Here is a 21,874-nt window from a genome sequence, read left to right on the forward strand (position 1 = left end):
GCAATTTTGACAAAAGTTATAGGAGAAGGCAACACAAATTATTCATCCTGTTTTAAAGCGCTAAACTGTCTTTTCTGACAAAGGAAGTTTCCTAAGGATGCAGATGTCTCAGCTGAAAAGTCAACATAACCTATCTTCAAAGGGCATATACTGTGGTGGGGATTCACTTGTGAGTCAACAAATGCACTAATCATAAGACAACTAGGGCCTATGATAGACTAAAAGCCAAAGATGTGATCAGATATCCAAGAATATTTTCTTTTTCACTTTCTGAGAAAACAACCCTCCATCTCATGCCACACGGCAATCCATTTCTCAACATGAGGAAACATTCAAATGGAAGTTGCGATATTGTAGGGATTTCTGATTCACCAAAGTTGGAAAAGTGTCCCTGGCCATGCCTAAGTCAATCAGTTACTGTTTTGATCATATTCTCAGAACCAAACTATACAAAATAAATGGTGCATTGATAGGAATCAGGAGGCAACACATAGGCTTTGTTTCCAGGTCTAATAACTGAGAAACAAAGTGTTGCCAATTGGCTCTCTGGAACACTAATGTGCTTTCAGCCTCTAATAGCATGCTATCTGTAATGTATGGTTTGAACTGCAGTGTGATCGCTGAAGTGATTTCTTATAGGTAAACCAAAGGTGTGTTTTTAAGGACTCTTTGCTATTTGTATTAATGTAAAAGCCTAAGAAATAGGCCAAGGATGCATTGATTTGAGTCATGATGTTTTGGGAAGAAAGCCAGGGAAGTGGATGAATAATGTATCCTGCACAGGATGCCAAGTTCATATTGGAAAGTACAGATCAAACATTACTTGATCAAAAGGTAAGCTATACAAATAGCATATGTGCCATCCACAGTTGACATGGATTGTGAATAAGATGTTTAATGGTCCTCACATTATGATAGAACTGCTTCACATAACAGTTAGGTTCTGATCACAGAAAAATCCTGGGCCTACTAAACTTTATGGAACAGAAATAGGTCTACTTGCTATGCATTTTCCCAACCACCAAGATGTTCTGATTGCATTGCTTATGGATGTTTGGGTACATTCAGAAAGAGATAATTAGATTATGAAGCAACTAGACTGTTTTTCTAATATTTCAGTTTATTTTCAGTTGTTCAAATTATTATAAAAGACACATCACTTTTACAAGGAATGAGTCAATTGCTGGGGAAAACATACAAGCACAAAATGTACATTTTAGCTTACAGTAGCTGTAAAAAAAAGTGTGGCCTGTAAGCCAGAAGCGCTGCAGCCCATGGGTACCACTTTTGCAGTCTCTGAAACCTCCCCTCAGACCCCCTAGCACCCTGAACTTCCTCAAATTATAAAATATTTTGGCATGTTTTTCAGCTCATTGCACATTCTTCCAAAACTTTCTCATAACCCACACTCTCCAACTGTCAAATAATTTTATTCTTGTCGGAACACAGGCACCTTAAGGAGCCACACAAACAATACTCAGTGTTAACAAAAGTTTATTTGCAACTCAAAAACAGGCTCAGAGACACTTAACTGCAGTGTCTCTATCCAAAACTCAAAGTCTTCGCCCAAACTGATCTTAAAAAGCAGAACAGAAAAATCCAGATTAAATGGATGGATAGTCCGGAGTAAAACATAGTCACCAGAATTGGCAGCAAACAGCGCTGAAACAGGCTTCTTGGAAGATAGCGCTGTACACCAAAGTAAATGAAACCAGTAAAAGTTCACCAAAAAGCAGGAAAGAAGGTCCAAACTAACATCGTCTTTAAGTTGATTACACAAGCCGCAGTCAAGTCAAACCAGGAGTCAGGAAAGGGGAAAGCCACACTCACGATAGCCAATCCAAAGCCAGAAAGGGAGAAAGCTGCGTCCATGAAAAGCCAGTCCAAACGTTGTTACCGAAGGTCATCAAACAGAGCCAAAGTCACCAATCCAAAGGTCCAGGAAGGGAGAAAAGCACATTCATGATAGTCCAGTCCAAATCCAAGAATCACAGTAACCGGGAACACCAAGCTGTAGAGCCAGGACCCAAAGGCCAACAGGAAAAACAGGCAAGGACAAACCTACGCCAAAATGACACTTTGCCTTCTGCACAGGATCCCCATTTCAGACCCTACTTTTAACTTAAACATCATTATCCAAAGATGAGCTGGCCTCCACCCCAATATCATCCCCCACAGCTGTTCCCGTCGTTACATGTGAACCCCACCCATCATCCCTCCAGTTCCTCAATCTCCTGTCAAGATTTAGGTCTCCCCATGCCCTGGGTGTATCAGCTGCTTGCCAATCCTCCTGTCCCAAAACCCCCACAAACGTATCACCAGAAGTTGGCTCTGCAAACACATCCCTCATTTCTTGTACCCTAGTGCAGTCCGATGTGCCCTCCACATTTTATCATTCCCAGACCCATCATCCCCAGAGAAACCTAAAAACGACTCCTCCTCTGTGGGAGCAGTAAGTATATCCCGGAGCTTCTTCATCTCCCTTCATCTGATTCCTGCTCCCGAGTAACCCTTTTAGTTCCTCTATTCACATCCATCCCATTTCCCTCTTCAATCATTGACTCCTCATCACTTGAAAACCCTTCAAACGTGTCTTCTTCAGAAGGTGCCATAAGTATCTCCCGGATCTTCCTCATCTGGCAGCTGCTCAATATTACCCCTTTTCCTCCTACTAGTACTTCAACTTTATTAACGAGTTAAACGAAAGGAGAGATGGGCCGAAACTAACAAAATGAAGTTCAACAGGGACAAATGCAAGATACTTCACTTCGGCAGAAAAAATGGAATGCAAAGATACCGAATGAGGGACGCCTGGCTTGACAACAGTACATGTGAAAAAGACCTTGGAGTCCTCGTGGACAACAAGTTAAACATGAGCCAACAATGTGATGTGGCAGCTAAAAAGCCAACGGGATTCTGGCCTGCATCAATAGGGGAATAGCGTCTAGATCCTTATGGTCAATCAGCCTCCCTCCCACACTCCACGCCGGTGAGTTGATAAGAACGGAGGGGAACTTCGCAAACTCCAGAAACAACTTGGAGGAAAAGGGCAGTGGAGCTTACTTTAAGGGACCATCCTGCCTTTGGCTACAGCTCTGCAGCCTCCCTCCCACACTCCACGCCGGTGAGTTGATAAGAACGGAGGGGAACTTCGCAAACTCCAGAAACAACTTGGAGGAAAAGGGCAGTGGAGCTTACTTTAAGGGACCATCCTGCCTTTGGCTACAGCTCTGCAGCCTCCCTCCCACACTCCACGCCGGTGAGTTGATAAGAACGGAGGGGAACTTCGCAAACTCCAGAAACAACTTGGAGGAAAAGGGCAGTGGAGCTTACTTTAAGGGACCATCCTGCCTTTGGCTACAGCTCTGCAGCCTCCCTCCCACACTCCACGCCGGTGAGTTGATAAGAACGGAGGGGAACTTCGCAAACTCCAGAAACAACTTGGAGGAAAAGGGCCGTGGAGCTTACTTTAAGGGACCATCCTGCCTTTGGCTACAGCTCTGCAGCCTCCCTCCCACACTCCACTCCGGTGAGTTGATAAGAACGGAGGGGAACTTCGCAAACTCCAGAAACAACTTGGAGGAAAAGGGCAGTGGAGCTTACTTCAAGGGACCATCCTGCCTTTGGCTACAGCTCTGCAGCCTCCCTCCCACACTCCACGCCGGTGAGTTGATAAGAACGGAGGGGAACTTCGCAAACACCAGAAACAACTTGGAGGAAGAGGGCAGTGGAGCTTACTTTAAGGGACCATCCTGCCTTTGGCTATAGCTCTGCAGCCTCACTCCCTCCCTCACTTCACCTTGGAATGAATAAGAACAGAGGGGGAAGAACTTTGTATAGCTTCTGTCCTATTGAGCTGCTGCCTCTGAGCACTTTAAAAACCAGAAGTTTGTCAAACACTTTGGGGGGACAGTGTTGTCGTCATTAAAGCACTTTTAAGTGTAGAAGGGACACCAATAAGCACTTTCCAGTAGAAGTGAACTGCTGCACTGCACTTTATGAACTAAACCGCTTACCACCTATATTACATCAAATATTTATTATGATAACATCAAATACCTATTGCTGGACCCTCCTTTGGACTTGAATTAAGCACTATAGCACTTTGGCACTGTGGTCGTTATAACCACAGTCAACATCTGTAGTGATCAAGGTGTGTTAGTAGCTAGGGTATTAATTAAGGGTCAGGGAGGCTAATAGGAGGGTGGGAAGGAGGGCAGTGGTTAGAGGCTATTGGGCCAGTGCAATTACCATCCACAGATAATACAAACAACACTGAAGCACTGGAGCACTTTTATAGGGGTTGGGGTAAAGAAATTAACATCCTATCTCCTTACGCTTAGTATACTACTGCTTCCAATCAGAACATCAATATAACCCTCAAGGAGGTAGGAATAGGAAGCAGCGGTAATATGATCCTCGGATGTGAAAGTGAGTCTACCACTATGGTAGACCATGTAGGGAGAGGGTGTGCATTTAGCAGCTGGGGGGCCCCCATCGAAGTTATCCAGGGGAGGGGGAGATACGGGAAAGGGAGGCATAACTTAATTCGGCCTAGGGTGAGAAATAGAGTGCTTGTAGATCTAAAACGGCCTCCTGACATAGTAAAGTTGGGTGCCCAGGTTGGCGGACCCTCCGATCTGAAGGTGGTGCTGCTGAACGCCAGGTCTGTCAACGGTAAAGCTGCAATCATCCAGGATCTCATTCTGGATGAGCGGGCAGACCTGGCATGCATAACTGAGACCTGGTTGGACGAGGCTGGGGGAGTTAACCTTACCCAGCTTTGTCCACCAGGATATACCGTGCAGCACCAACCAAGATCTGGAGGGAGGGGAGGAGGGGTTGCAGTGGTCTATAAGGAGTCCATCCCCCTGACCAGGTGCCCCATCCCTCAGTCTACCTTGTTTGAGTGTGCTCATCTGAGGGTAGGGAGCCGGGACAGTTTAGGGATTCTGCTAGTGTACCGACCACCCCGCTGCACTACAGTCTCCCTGCCTGAGTTAGCTGGGGTGGTCTCAGGCCTGGCTTTGGAGTCCCAACGGCTCATTGTGCTGGGGGACTTCAATATCCATGCCGAGGCCACTCCCTCCGGTGCAGCTCAGGACTTCATGGCCGCCATGGCAACCATGGGGCTGTCCCAATTAGTATCTGGCTCTACCCACAGAGCGGGGCACACACTTGACTTGGTTTTCTGCCAGGGATGGGAGGAAGGTGGCGGTGTGGAGGAGCTCACCATCGCTCCGTTGCCATGGACCGACCATCACCTGATCAGGTTTAGACTCACTGCACCCCCCAACCTCCGCAGGGGTGGAGGACCTAAAATGGTCCGCCCCAGGAGGCTTATGGATCCGGATGGATTCCTGACGGCTCTTGGGGAATTCCCCGCCACCTCGGCTGGTGATTCTGTCGATGCTCTGGTCACCCTCTGGAACAAGGAGGCAGCTAGGGCAATAGACACGATCGCTCCAGAACGTCCCCTCTCGAGTACCCGAGCTAAACCATCTCCTTGGTTTACTGAGGAGCTGGCAGCGATGAAGTGAAAGAAGAGGGAACTAGAGGGCGTGTGGCGTGCGGAGCCAAGCGGGCCAAACCGAACACGGCTGTGTTCCTATCTTAGGGCATATGCCGCGGCAATAGATGCTGCAAAGAACGTTTTCTTTGCAGCTAATATTGCGTCGGCAAAGAACCGTCCGGCAGAGCTGTTCCGAGTTGTCAGAGGTTTGTTATATCCCGTCCCTCAAGACGGGATCCCTGACAACTCAGCAGCCCGCTGTGAAGCATTTGCTCGGTTCTTTGCGGACAAAGTCGCTTTGATCCGTTCTGGCTTTGACACCATATTAACGGCAGTCTCCGAGGATGTAACACGAGCACCTGCTTGTCCTATTTTGATGGATTCATTTCAATTGGTTCAGCCTGAGGATGTGGACAAGGTGCTTGGAGAGGTGAGGGCGACCACATGCATCCTAGACCCCTGCCCATCCTGGCTGATAAAGGAAGCCAGAGGGGGGTTGGCCGAGTGGGTGAAGGTGGTGGTGAATGCCTCCCTTCGGGAAGGCATATTTCCAGCGAGCCTGAAATTGGCTGTGATCAAACCGCTGTTGAAGAAGCCATCACTGGACCCCACTCAATTGGAGAACTTTCGGCCTATTTCCAATCTCCCCTTTTTGGGCAAGGTCATGGAACGTGTGGTGGCCGCACAACTCCAGGCATTCTTGGTAGATACCGATTTTCTGGATCCGGCACAGTCTGGCTTCAGGCCGGGGCATGGTACCGAGACAGCCTTGGTCGCCTTAGTCGATGATCTACGCCGGGAACTGGACAGGGGGAGTGTGTCCCTGCTGGTTCTGCTGGACCTCTCAGCGGCCTTCGATACTGTCGATCACGGTATCCTTCTGGGACGCCTCGCTGGGATGGGTCTCGGAGGTACTGTTCTGCAGTGGCTCCGGTCCTTCCTGGAGGGTCGGTCCCAGATGGTGTCATTGGGGGACACCTGCTCGGCCCCACAACCATTGACTTGTGGGGTCCCGCAGGGTTCAGTACTGTCCCCCATGTTGTTCAACATCTACATGAAGCCACTGGGAGAGATCATCCGGAGTTTCGGGGTCCGGTGTCATCTGTACGCAGATGATGTCCAGCTCTGTCACTCCTTCCCACCTGTCACTAAGGAGGCTGTCCAGGTCCTGAACCGGTGTCTGGCTGCTGTGTCGGACTGGATGAGGGTGAACAAATTGAAACTGAATCCAGACAAGACAGAGGTCCTCCTGGTCAGTCGTAGGGTCGAACAGGGAATAGGGTTACAGCCTGTGCTGGACGGGGTCGCACTCCCCCTGAAGACACAGGTTCGCAGTCTGGGGGTCCTCCTGGACTCATCGCTGAGCCTGGAGCCCCAGGTCTCGGCGGTGGCCAGGGGAGCCTTCGCACAACTAAGACTTGTGCGTCAGCTGCGCCCGTTCCTTGGGAGGTCTGACTTGGCCACGGTGGTCCACGCTCTGGTTACAGCTCGTTTGGACTACTGCAACGCTCTCTACGTGGGGTTGCCTTTGAAGACGGCCCGGAAGCTCCAACTAGTACAACGGGCGGCAGCCAGATTAATAACTGGGGCAGCTTACAGGGAGCATACCACCCCCTTGTTAAGCCAGCTCCACTGGCTGCCGATATGCTACCAAGCCCAATTCAAAGTGCTGGTCTTGACCTATAAAGCCCTAAACGGTTCTGGCCCAATCTACTTGTCCGAACGTATCTCCTCCTATGAGCCAGGAAGATCCCTAAGGTCATCTGGAGAGGCCCTGCTCTCGGTCCCGCCTGCCTCACAGGCACGGCTGGTGGGGACGAGGGACAGGGCCTTCTCGGTGGTGGCTCCCCGGCTGTGGAACACCCTCCCCAGAGAAATACGGCACGCCCCAACCCTTCTGAGTTTTAGAAAAGCCCTGAAAACATGGCTATGTGCCCAGGCTTTCAAAGATTAAATGATAAAAGACGACCCTGGACTGATTTACGGCTACAGCACGAGGATTTTGGAGGAATGGATTTTAATCATATGTTTTATATTTTTCTATTGTTTAATTGTTTTATTGGATTTTCATTGCTGTTTTAATTATGTGCAGGCATTGAATTGTTGCCAATTTGTACGCCGCCCTGAGTCCCTTCGGGTGAGAAGGGCGGGATATAAATGTTGTAAATAAATAAATAAATAAATAAATAAAATAGATCCAGGGAAGTCACGCTACCCCTCTATTCGGCCTTGGTCAGACCACACCTGGAATACTGTGTCCAATTTTGGGCACCGCAGTTGAAGGGAGATGTTGACAAGCTGGAAAGCGTCCAGAGGAGGGCGACTAAAATGATCAAGGGTGTGGAGAACAAACCCTATGAGGAGCGGCTTAAAGAGCTGGGTATGTTTAGCCTGCAGAAGAGAAGGCTGAGAGGAGACATGATAGCCATATACAAATATGTTGAGAGGAAGTCATAGGGAGGAGGGAGCAAGCTTGTTCTGTGCTGCTCTGCAGACTAGGATGTGAAACAATAGCTTCAAACTACAGGAAAGGAGATTCCACCTGAACATCAGGAAGAACTTTCTCACTGTGAGAGCTGTTCAGCAGTGGAACTCTCTGCCCCAGACTGTGGTGAAGGCTCCCTCTTTGGAGGCTTTTAAGCAGAAGCCGGATGGCCATCTGTCGGGTGTGCTTTGAGTGAGATTTTCCTGCTTCTTACAGGGGGTTGGACTGGATGGTCTGTGAAGTCTCTTCCAACTCTACGATTCTATGATTCTATGTATCCATGCCATTGGATTAGAATATCTCTCCGGGAACATTTTTTTTTGGTCTCTGTGTACCAATCCCCACACATAAAACAAATGCATACATAGGCATTTTTGAAGCAAATCAAAACCAACAAAAGTCCCATGATGATCAGCGAGTAGTGACAGAGGCAGGACTGTGAAATCTAGGAGCTCCTAGCTATGGACAGGGCAATGGGCAGTGCATATGGATTCAGTCAATCTAACCCACTGCCAAGATGAGTGATAGCCTATGATGATGATGATGATGATGATGATGATGATGATGATGATGATGTTCCTAACAAAATGGTTTTCACAGGTTTGCTCCTATATCCCAGGATCTGAACCCAGGTTTTCTGCTTTAAACTGGATTATGTGAGTTCCGATTGCCAGATAATCTGGGATAAACAGAAAACCTGGGATCAGATCCTGAGATATAGAGCCTGTCTGGAAGGGCCCTTTGATATTGTACAATTACAGAAGTTTGATGCCACTTTGATTGTTATGAATCCATCTTACAGAATCTGGGGATGTATAGCTGGGAGAGGTATTCAGAATACTCTGCTACTCTGGTGCTGCTGTAATTCAAGGGTTGCTCCTGGAGCTCTCAGGCAAAAAAATTAAAATCTTTAAGTACTTTGCTGAACTCCAATTTCAAGGCTCTCATAATGTTGAAGCTTAAAAGTAAAAGTGGTATCAAACTTCTATAAGCATGCTGCATACGAAAACTCAACAGAAACAGCTTCTTCGCTGTGGCTCTATGGTTATGTCCAGATAAACTTTATTTATTTATTATTTACTACCTTCGTCCCCTAGGGGACCCAAAGCGGTTTACAACATAATATACAAACAATGAGCATAGTGTTAAAAATGAGCAACTAATAGCATTTAAAACATGCCAAATAAAAACAGATTAAAACATCTCAAATAAAAATAGTTAAAATCACACAATCCGAAATCCAATGTCAATTTTATCCAATTTTATCCAAGTTTCTCTCATCATGGATTTTGTCATTTCCAACAAAATCTCCAATTATATTCTAATAATTTTAACCATTTATTTATAATTTATTTATAAGAAATAGCAGGCACAGCTTGGCTGCTGACCACTAAAAAATCACCTCAGTCATTATTGAGCAATTTTCCTAACAAAAATATAGCATGGCAAATACAGAGATAAGAGAGAAAGCAAAATGGCAGAATAAAATGCTATCAAATCAACTTAACTGGGACTTGGATCTAGCTAGGGTGCTTTCTTGCCCTGTGAAAAGAGTAAATGTATGTGCTTTTTTTGTCTTTGCATTTATACATCAACCTTCTGTCAAGGCATTAAGAGCTTCAGTACATAGAGATAAGTACTTACTGTTAAATACCCTTGTGAGGTACATTAAGTTGAAAGAAGTTGACCTTGCCCCAGAACAGCCTTTGTTAACCTAATGTATCCCACAGAAAGTATGACTAAAACTTTATAAGAAGAGTGTTTAGTAGAACTCAGGACATTTTAGGGAAGTTCAGTGTCCCAGTTATTGCAGTATATTGGCTCCCAATTAAGTTTTATTGGTCATTTTCTTAACCTCAACACAATGTCTTTTTAAAGGAGCCCAAGGGCAAATAGAAAAACTCTTCTTCCACTTCAAACCTTCCACTGTTGTTATGTGCTTTCAATCTACACTTTTAAAACTCTTCTTAACTTTTCCATCTTTGCACCAGGCTTTTTGAAGCTGGTAATGTGTGTCTCAGGGGCCCCTGGTGGCACAGTGTGTTAAAGCGCTGAGCTGCTGAACTTGCAGACCAGAAGGTCCCAGGTTCAAATCCCAGGAGCGGAATAAGCGCCCGCTGTTAGCCCCAGCTCCTGCCAACTTAGCAGTTCGAAAACATGAAAATGTGAGTAGATCAATAGGTACCACTCCTGTGGGAAGGTAATGGCGCTCCATGCAGTCATGCCAGCCACATGGCCTTGGAGGTGTCTATGAACAACGCTGGCTCTTCGGCTTAGAAATGGAGATGAGCACCAACCCCCAGAGTTGGTCACGACTGGACTTAACATCAGGGAAAACCTTTACCTTTTAATGTGTGTCTCACCTAAGGTCATCCTTCCATGAGTGATCAGGGAATCATACCCTGGTCTCAAGTGTTATATTCCTAACACCTTTGCCAATTCTTGAAGGATTCCTTTCAATCAGTGTTAACAGGACTGAGTGAGATGGACCAATGGCTTAATATCTGGTACAGGGCAATTTTCATCACCACCACCATAATCACCATCATGGTTATCATCCAGACTTTTCTTCAGTTTGTGACTCAAAGAAGCAGGCATGTAGCCCCCCCCCCCCAATTCTCAGGGTGGTCCGCGAGAAGGCCTTATATTTATTATTTAAACTGTTATGTTTATTCATATCATGACCTGATCACCATGCTCAATATATCCCATATGCATGGGGGTATTGGGATAAGAATACAAAAGGTTTGCTAGGGTAGATCCTCTCTCACTCAGACTCAGCCCCACTGAATAAAAAATCCCAGCCACCCCCCCCCCCCCCGCCCAAATCAAAATCCTGACTACAGGCCTGCAAAGAAGCTTCTAAAATTTAAAATTAGTCATTATCATGTTTTTAAAACAAATAAACTATTTAAAATCTAGCATGTTTGAAATCTAGCATATTTGAAAATGATATCAAATCAGCTCAACTAGGCTAAACAATCTTAATACCCTTTTTTTTAAAAGCAGTTCTCAAAGGCCTGTCAGAACAAGAAGATCTTCACCTACAGATGAAAAGATAATAAGGAAGGTGCCAGTCTAACCTTTCTATGAAGAGAGTCACAAAGCTTCAGAGAGCTATCATAAAGGTCTTCTATCAGATATATTTTTGAGGGTAGTAGAACAGAAAGAAGACACTCTTCAAAAGATCTCAAAACATGGTCAGAGGAGAACACAGTCCTTGAAATAATTTGGGTAAATGTGGCGTTGTAACACTCAACAGTTTGAGTTGTGCCTGGAAACATACTGGCAACCATTGGAGCATTTGCATCAGAGGAGTTGCATACTCCCCCTAAATTTTCTCATTCTAATTCTATTCTAATTAAATTCTAATTTGTCTGCTGTAGTTCTAATTGCTAATTCAATAATCTGTTCTAGTATAAAGGTGAGATGGCAGTTTCTGAAATAACCTGGGCCCAAACTTTAAGACCTTTGACTTGAGTCCAGAAGAGAATGAAGAACCGCCAAAGATTGTATAAAAAAGTCAATTTGAAGCATAATCTATACATTTCTGAGAGATAGAAAAAGTCTTTCTAGTGAGTGTGCCAGTTGGAAATAATATTCAAAAAGCTACAGTTCAAGCCAAATTAGTAAAGAGCAAAAAAGTGCTGAGTTTTTGCATGAATTTTGGATCACTTTTCAAATTAGCCACAAATTAATCTCAGTGCTGTGTTGCATAATTGTGATACTTTAATAAATTGATGTTCTTAATACTTGCTCAGTATTTACTTAACATTCAATCACTATTTTATTAGCACTAAATGAAGTGCCATATGAAGTAGGGCACTTAATATAAAGTGCTGATCATAACTGCTGGTTACTGAAAGCAAACAAAGCTTGTCTTCTGCACTCACTGCGTATTTCAGCCACATTATCAGGAATTCATATTAGCTCAGAATGGAAGACCACCTTATAATAATAATAAAACTTTATTTGCATACCACCCTATCTCTCCAAAGAAACTCAGGGTGGTTTCCAACATATAAGGCAAAAATTCAATTGCCAGAAAGAAAACCATACAGACATTACATTGAAATACATTGACACATTCAACAATTGACACATTCAACAATCCAATTAACTTAACGAGGAAAATATGAACAACTAAAAGCAACTAAAACAACTAAAATGCCAAAAACCTGTTAAAACATAGTAAAAACTAAAAATATTGATAACCCATTTCATTGTAGCTTCATCAGTAGAGGTTCAGCAAACCAATAGCCAGGTTTACAAAATAAACATGGCCAACTATAAAAGGGTTGGGCCAGTGAAACAATGTATCATAGGGCCAGGGAAGTGGATGAAGTGCAGGACAGAGTGCTATCTGATTGCCTAGGGACTAATCATTCTCAAAAATTTGCTGGAACATCCAGTTTCATAGAATCATAGAATCATAGAATAGTAGAGTTGGAAGAGACCACATGGGCCATCTAGTCCAACCCCCTGCTAAGAAGCAGGAAATCGCATTCAAAGCACCCCCGACAGATGGCCATCCAGCCTCTGCTTAAAAGCCTCCAAAGAAGGAGCCTCCACCACGGCCCTGGGGAGAGAGTTCCACTGTCGAACAGCTCTCACAGTGAGGAAGTTCTTCCTGATGTTCAGGTGGAATCTCCTTTCCTGTAGTTTGAAGCCATTGTTCCGCGTCCTAGTCTGCAGGGCAGCAGAAAACAAGCTTGCTCCCTCTTCCCTATGACTTCCCTTCACGTATTTGTACATGGCTATCATGTCTCCTCTCAGCCTTCTCTTCTGCAGGCTAAACATGCCCAGCTCTTTAAGCCGCTCCTCATAGGGCTTGTTCTCCAGACCCTTAATCATTTTAGTCGCCCTCCTCTGGACGCTTTCCAGCTTGTCAACATCTCCCTTCAACTGTGGTGCCCAAAATTGGACACATTATTCCAGGTGTGGTCTGACCAAGGCAGAATAGAGGGGGAGCATAACTTCCCTGGATCTAGACGCTATTCCCCTATTGATGCAGGCCAGAATCCCATTGGCTTTTTTAGCAGCCGCATCACAGTTTGTCAGATCCCTACAGAAAAAGGACAGTGTGGGAGTTCGCCGAATTTCCCTAGGGAGGGTGTTCCAGAGATGGGGGGGCACCACTGAAAAGTCCCTCTTCCTCGTTGCCACCAGCCATGTTTCTCATGGTTGTAGAAACGAGAGGACAGCCTACCTGGCAGATCTTACAGCCCACACTGGTTCATGTGATCCCAAAGATAGGCAGAGCCTGAAACGTTTAGGCCTTTGTAGGCCATAACACGCACCTTGAATTGGAACCAAAAACTTATCGGCAGCCAGTGGAGCTGCTTTAATAAGGGAGTCATACGTTCCCTATAATTAGCTCCAGTTAAAAGCCTAGCTGCTGACCTTTGTACCAAATGCTGTTTCCGGACCTTCTTCAAAGGCAACCCCACATAGAGTGCATTGTAATAATCAAGTCTGGATGTCACTAAGGCATGGACCACGTCCAGTATCTTGAGGTACGGTTGCAGCCAAATATTGTTACCCCCGCCTTGGAGATTTTTGAGAAGCCTAAATCTTATAACTACTTTGAAGTACAACCTATTACTTTCTAAAACCCTCAAAAATATGAGTAGCATGTTTTATTTGAGTTTTGGTTTTATGGCACAATAAATTCATTTAAGTCTCATGTAGGATGAATTTTGTTACTATTTCATTATAGTAATTGTGCATAATTACTATAATTAGGGAAACTTCAGGAGCTCTTTTCTCCCTCATTTTTACAGCTATTCTGGTGAAACTCACATTTACCACTCTTAGCCTATCAAATTTCAGAAAATTTCACTTATCCATGGATTTTTGGGGAATTTTCAAAATGTTTATAAACAGTGTTTTTTAATTAATAAAGAAAATATGTTGCCATTTTGAAAGTATTATTTCCTATTTAATTGTGTAGTCTGTACTTTGAAAGTCATGGTTATACATTTATAACCCAGGAACAAAAATCATTTCCAGCAAGCCTTAAATTGGCTGTGATCAAACCGCTGTTGAAGAAGCCATCACTGGACCCCACTCAATTGGATAGCTATCAGCCTATTTCCAATCTCCCCTTTCTGGGCAAGGTCGTGGAACGTGTGGTGGCTGCACAACTCCAGGCACTCTTGGTTGACACTGATTTTCTAGATCCAGCACAGTCTGGTTTCAGGTCGGAGCATGGTCTCCTTAGTTGATGATCTACACCGCGAGCTGGATAGGGGGAGTGTGTCCCTGCTGGTTCTGCTGGACCTCTCAGCGGCCTTCAATACCGTTGATCACGGTATCTTTCTGGGGCACCTTGCCGGGATGGGGCTCGGAGGTACTGTTCAGCAGTGGCTCCAGTCCTTTCTGGAGGGTCAATCCCAGATGGTGTCATTGGGGGACACCTGCTTGGCCCCACAACCATTGACTTGTGGGGTCCCACAGGGTTCAATACTGTCCCCCATGTTGTTCAACATATACATGAAGCCGCTGGTAGAGATCATCTGGAGTTTCGGGGTGCGGTGTCATCTGTACGCAGATGATGTCCAGCTCTGTCACTCCTTCCCACCTATCACTAAGGAGGCTGTTCAGGTCCTGAACCGGTGTCTGGCCGCTGTGTCGGACTGGATGAGGGCTAACAAATTGAAATTGAATCCAGACAAGACAGAGATTTTCCTGGTCAGTCGAAAGGCTGAACAGGGTATAGGGTTACAGCCTGTGTTGGACGGGGTCGCACTCCCCCTGAAGAAACAGGTTTGCAGTCTAGGCGTTCGCCTGGACTCATCGCTGAGCCTGGAACCCCAGGTCTCAGCGGTGGCCAGGGGAGCCTTCGCACAACTCAGACTTGTGCGCCAGCTGCGCCCATACCTTGGGAGGTCTTACTTGGCCACAGTGGTCCATGCTCTAGTCACATCACAGTTGGATTACTGCAACGCGCTCTACGTGGGACTGCCTTTGAAGATGGAAGCTCCAATTAGTACAACGGGCTGCAGCCAGATTGTTAACTGGGGTGGCATACAAGGAGCGTACTACTCCCTTGTTAAGCCAGCTCCACTGGTTACCGATATGCTACCAAGCCCAATTCAAAGTGCTGGTCTTGGCCTACAAAGCCCTAAACGGTTCTGGTCCAATTTACCTGTCCGAACGTATCTTCCCCTATGAGCCCATGAGAACCTTAAGATCATCTGGAGAGGCCCTGCTCTTGGTCCCACCCGCCTCACAAGCACAGCTGGTGGGGACAAGAGACAGGGCCTTCTCGGTGGTGGCTCCCCGGCTGTGGAACTCCCTCCCCAGTGACATTCGGCAGGCCCCATCCCTTTTGGGGTTCAGAAAAAAACTGAAGACCTGGCTATGTACGCAGGCATTTGAAGAATAAGCATGTGTTGGCTTCGACGTGGTCTGAATTACGGCTCTTGTATAAGGTCTGGTGGATGAATGGCATAAGCACTTTGCATTGTTTTAAACTTTGTATATTGTATTTTATGACTGTTTTAACTGTTTTAACGTTTTAGTTCATTGTATATCAGTGTAACGGCATCAATTGCCACTTGTAAGCCGCCCTGAGTCCCCTTGGGTGAGAAGGGCGGGGTATAAATAATTGAAATAAATAAATAAATAAATAAATTATTGGGACTAAGGCTGGCTATGGAGTGCCAATTCTTTCTGATGCTGAGCAGTGCAGTGCATTCTGGGAAATGTAGTTTGTGGCAGGGCTCTTTGAATTCTCTGGCATAGGGCTCGTCCCTTCCCAAACTACATTTCCCAGAGTTCCCTGCTGTTCCCAGAACATACTGCCCCCCTTTTATACAGCTGTATAGAAGGGGCCAAAGTGAACACAAATTGCATTCATTCTGCAATGTAGAGGCAAACTAAGATTATCCTGACCTGTCCACTTTATGTGATATACAGTATTGTTAAGCATTTCTTTGTGAAAAGTATTGCTTAAAGATATTAATTTTAAAAAATAAAGAAAAAGAATTGACTAACTTTTGAATGCAGTTAGTTATTTTTAATAATCTTTGTATTATTAATTCTACATATATTCTGTGCTTGATTCCCAAGTGGGTCAAACTTTCTTCACTTTGTAGTTTAAGTTCATAGATGATTATGTAAAACACATTTCCTGCTACAAAAACATTGCACAATTGTTATTCAGAATTCATTGTTGAGCAGTAGCCTTGGTGCCGTCTAGGGAAAAATCATCAAAATTGCAAGGCCATCATATTGATAATTTCCTTTGGACAACTAAAGGTTTAAGTATTAATCATGTGAAATCCTTGGGACCAGAAGTGTGTTTAATTTCTGTTTTTTTTTCCTAGAAATGTACACAATGAAAAATCTTGGAGATGTGATCCAAATTGACACACACACACACACACACACACATATCTGTAGGGTAATTGTATACACTATTTTTGATGATTTTGTGCATAAAACAACATAGTATATATTGAAGATATAGCTAAGGTGTCACTATCTCAGCAACTCATGTGGGTTTAGTTTTTTGTTGTTTTTTTTTGTATTTCAGATTTCTGGATAAGGGATGCTCAACCTGTATTAATAGAAAAGCAATGAAGTGAGTTTTATTATGAGCTACCTCCTTCTGAATAAAATTCTGAACAACTTTTTAAGAGACAGTTTTGAAAGTCTGAAAATTAAAGTCTGTCTTTGAACCATTTATCTTCATCTCCTGTTCTCTCATGAACATCTGCCTTCTTTCTCCTTATCACCAAATCCTTTGTGTTCAAGAAACATACTCATTTTATACAAAATTCCATTATGCTTCTGTGCTGTGAAGGCCAAGGGTTGAGATTCCTTGTTAACATTGTGCCAGGAAGAAGATTGGTTTTGTGGGACCCTTTTTTTTATTGGGCTGTTATTTTCTATTGTTAAATGCATCATTTAAACAAGAGAAAATGCTGGTTTTGCCAGCTGTTGCCCTTTTATTTAGAGAAAGGAACATAGTCTGTGTACAGTACATAGCATTTTATATGGCTTAGGGGAAGTTTAACAAAGGAAAAGGATTTTTAGAAATCAGAATGGCAACATTTCTACTCAGTAGTTTGAAATGTGGACTCTGTGATCTGTTAAATTTCTTCTGAGATTGAAACACATTCAACTAGGTAAAGAAAAAACCCAACCCTATAAATGGAGCTCCAATCACTGTAAGTGGCAGCAGAGAGTCATTAAGAATGACAAGTGGAGTACTTTTATAGTGTATTTAGAGAGGTCTTGAGTGCTGATGAGACCCTTCAGCCAGTGAAACTGCTAAGCATTGCTGATGAGGCTGCTGCCTGCATTACACTTTCTTCTCCAGAAAAGGAGTTGGAGCAGGAAACACAGGCTCTGTCTTATCTTGAAGTGTTGACACTGTCATAAATGCAATGTTAGTGATGATAGGTATGTACTCCTCTTGTTGTGTTTGATAGGCAATTTTCAACCATTACTACTTTAACAACTAGCATGCGCAAACAATTTATTGTGTCTCAGGGTTTTATTGAATGAACCCGCTATTCTACTGCAGTTATACTATCATTGATGGCAGATACGCATTAGGTTAAGCACCTTTCATATTTCACATCTATTCAATTGTGCAATGGTACTGATTTACCATTTGGGGTCCTGCAATCATATTTCCACTTATCCTTGTAAATTCACATTCCCGCGCCATTGCTGCTCCTTAGTTTTTTCATTTTTATTTTTAGAGCAATTTTGGAATCCTGGTTTTAAAAAATAAAACAGAGAAATATACCAACAAGATATAAAACGAAAGGATAACATTCAGCTTGGGAATCCTGGAATAGTGAAAAGGGGGAGAAAGAGTTAGAGAGGAAGAGAACCCCACTGCTTCACTTCACTTTACAGCTGGTTCGGCAGCACATAAGCAGAAGGGACCATTTGCACCAAAGTGAGTAACAGAAACACTGCAAGATTTGGAGCTATTGATGGGTTAACTTATCAATAGCTTGGGACTAGAGAATCCTGGGCAGGAGGCAGATGCCCATGTGTTGCATGATAGGAACAGTCACCAAAGCTGACATTCCATTTGCAATACTGGTTTGCTTACCTCATGCAATAAATTTCTTAGAGCACAATCTCAGCTGGTGGCAATGGTCAAGAGCCAGCTGTACTAATATTAGATCAGTGGTTCTCAACCTGTGGGTCCCCAGGTGTTTTGGCTTACAACTCCCAGAAATCCCAGCCAGTTTACCAGCTGTTAGGACTTCTGGGAGTTGAAATTCAAAACATCTGGGGACGCACAGGTTGAGAACCACTGTATTAGATCAACTAGGGTTGTGCTGAATTCAGACCCCTTTCATCCTAAAGAATTTGTGAGTATGGATATCCAAATATCCAAACCTAATCTTGTGCAGACATTGATTTTATGTTGCTGGGCTGAACATGGTATATCTCAGCAGCTCCCTTGCCCCTCTTCCTCAGTTTTTGGCTCTTCTGCCACCAGCAAATCCTGGCCAGGAGAACATTTCTGTCAGCAGATAGTTCTTTTGGCAGGTCTTTGAAATCGGTTGGCAGAAGGGTCAGCCAGCACAAGAGCATTTCTATGCATTGAAAAGGCTGATATTTAATTGTAATCTCTAATGATTAGCACATCTTTTGAATTAGGGTCATACTGTTACATTTTGGCTCATTTTGTGTGCTAGTGCAACATGACAGGACTGTGCAAAAATGTGCCTGTTTTGGGATTCCCATTGTATTAATTATATACAAAAGAGGATGACTTCAGATTAAGTAATTTGAGCTAATAACAGGGGGTTCTGATGTTCAAAAATAGTACTGGTTAAAAATAAAGCTTTGAATTTACCTTTGATTGGTCTTATATCCTCGACCATGATTAACTGCTTGCTTACTGAACTCTTAGTTCACTTTAAGAATAAAACTAACATATCACCTCATTTATCATTGGGCACTAAAAGTCTATTCATTAAATTATTGATTAACTGCATTTATATTCCACTTTTCTTCCAATAATCTCAGGTCAATGCATATTGCTCTTCCTCCACCCCATCTTCCAAAAACTCTGGGTCAAGCTGAGAGAGGATGACTGATCTTAGATACAGTTTGTGATTGAGGGTGCATCTCCATTGTAGAATTAATGCAGTATAATTTAATTTTAACTGCCATTCTGAAGTCATAGTATCATGGGAGTTTGGTGAGGCACCAACACTATCTGGCAGAGAAGCTGTAAAACTACAGCTATTATGATTTGAACCATGGTAGTTAAAATGGTGCCACACTACATTAATTCCACAAATTCAATTCCCACCTTTGGTGAGAATTTGAACTTTAATGGAAACTTGAATGAATGAATCATAGTTTAATACTCTGACCATGATATCATGCTGTTGCTGTTGTGTACCTTCAAGCTATTTCCAGCCTTAAAGGAAAAAAATACAATATAACATTTTGTGTCAGTGTTTTCTGATAGATTTTTGGCTATTTAGGAATGCACAGTGTTAAAAGTATGTTGTTGCTGCTGTGGTGGGGTGGTTGTTGTGTGCCTTCAAGTATTTTCTGACTTATGGTGACCCTAAGGTGGACCCATCATGGGGTTTTCTTGTCCAGAGAGTGGTTACCTTTGACTTTCTCTGAGGCTGAGAAAATGTGACTTGCCCAAGGTAACCTAATGGATTTTTGTGGCTAAATGGCACTTTAAACCCTAGTCAACCACTACTATGCTGGCTTTCACAGACACCCTGTTATCTAAAATATGCTAGGATATGTGTATATGAGGAAGGAGGGATCTTGTGTAGCTTCTGGCCAAGGTCAGGTCAGTTAATCTCTAAATTACAGATAATTTCAGAGGAAATACCATCCTCTGAAGCTAGGAAGTACTTCTTCTAGCATCGTGACTGTGTTTCTCTGAAGTGAGAAAGACAGCCTAAGGAAAGTGCCACTGGCAGACTGTTAGCTAAATTGTCCTGTTCTCCTTTCACCCATAGAGTCAGGTAGCAGATTAATTCCAAGAGTGTGAATGACTGCCACATGCTATTGAACCACAGCAAGCTTTGAGGAATGAACGTATGCAGCAAAAACAGCAGCCACCAAAATAGAAATGCCATTGACAGTGTTGTACAGCAACATTTCACAAATAGCCAGTCACTTACTACAGCTGTCTGTAGATGGCAGTGTGGTTCAGTCATCACTTGGCAGCTCCATCTTAGAGCAGTCAGCAAAATATACAGGGGGATGGTTGATCTTCTGAGTACAGATCATGTCCATAGGGAGCAGCTTCTCTTGGAGAAAGGAAACAGTTGAACTCCAGGAGTTGAATGTTTTTTTTTTCAATGCCTGTTCTTTCTTTCTTTCTTTCTTTCTTTCTTTCTTTCTTTCTTTCTTTCTTTCTTCCTCCCTTCCTCCCTTCCTCCCTTCCTCCCTTCCTCCCTTCCTCCCTTCCTCCCTTCCTCCCTTCCTCCCATCCTTCCTTCATTCCTTTCTTGGAAACTTCTTCCTTGTTCCTTCCTTTATCTAAACTGTTGAAGTGCAAATCTAATTTTTGAAAGCATTTTTCATTATGTTGTAGCTTCTATAGTCTCATGGATCACATAACCAATAAAAAAGCCCTACGACCAAAATAAAGGTTGTCATATCTATATATATATTTTCTATATGGAGGTAATCTCAACATTCATAAGCAAAAGGAAAACACGCTTTCTGCTTGAACCATTGGCTTCTATCAATACCAACTCATTAAGCATTTAGAAAAGTGATTGTTTTTGATTGTGATCCAAACAGGATATTAATTATTTCTTTGAATTCATTACATTTATTAATTATTTGTTCCCCAAAATCATTTTTAAAATATATTCTTTGTGTTCATTAGAGTTATGTGCAGAACCTGTTTTTCTTCGTTTCATCCATCCTTTCATACTTTTGTTACTTTTGGGAGCATGTAATGGACCCCCCTCCCCCAAATTAGCTCGACATGAAAGCAAGTGGGAGTTGATCATCAGCTCTCCCTCTGCTTTCATCAGCATGTGGCTCTCCATGCCTCCTTGCCTTGGAAAGATAGTGTGTGTGTGTGTGGTGTGCAGGTTCAACTCACATGCCTGTCTGTAGCCAAGTGCCTCCTCTAGAGTAAGAAAGTCAGAATTTGCCTCCTTGCCTTGAAAGTGTGTGTGTATGGCATGCAGGCCCAGTGCGGGCATCTGCCTACAGTCAATCACTTCCTCTAGAGTAAGAAAGTCAGAATTTGCCTCCTTGCCTTGAGAGAGTGTGTGTGTGGTATGCAGGCCCAGTGCAGGCACCTGCCTACAGCCATTCACCTCTTCTAGAGTAAGAGAGTCAGAACTTGCCTCCTTGCTTTGAGAGAATGTGTATGTGCAGGTCCAGCTCCCATGCCTGCCTGCAGCTGAGCGCCTCCTCTAGAGTGAAACAGGGAAGAAGCCTGCTTAAAGCACATGCCTGTCTGCAGCTGAGTGCCTCTCCTCTAGAATAAAACAGCTTAAATGCTTAAAATGATGGGAAGGGGAATCTGGGAACCCCCCCCCCCCATAATGGGCCAATAAAAATGGATCTTTCAGCACCCCAGAGCAAAAAACAGATGTCTGACCTCCTGATTTCGGGAGGCTCCCAAAAATTGGATCGGGACCCCCACTGAAAGCTGGGACAGAAACAGGTTAAGGTTTACACTGAAAGCACAACCCTACCTAGTGTGTATGTGTTAAATATATTTTAAAAGTCATCAGATTACAGTTAATCTTCTACATTTGTGGCTTTGACTTTTGGAGGATCTGGAGCAGTGTTTCTCAACCTGTGGGTCCCTAGCTGTTTTGGCTTCCAACTCCCATAAATCCCAGCCATCTTATCAGCTGTTATGATTTCTGGGAATTGAAAGCCAAAAC

Source organism: Anolis carolinensis, chromosome 1 (genome assembly GCF_035594765.1).
Source record: "Anolis carolinensis isolate JA03-04 chromosome 1, rAnoCar3.1.pri, whole genome shotgun sequence".
NCBI lineage: Eukaryota > Metazoa > Chordata > Lepidosauria > Squamata > Dactyloidae > Anolis > Anolis carolinensis.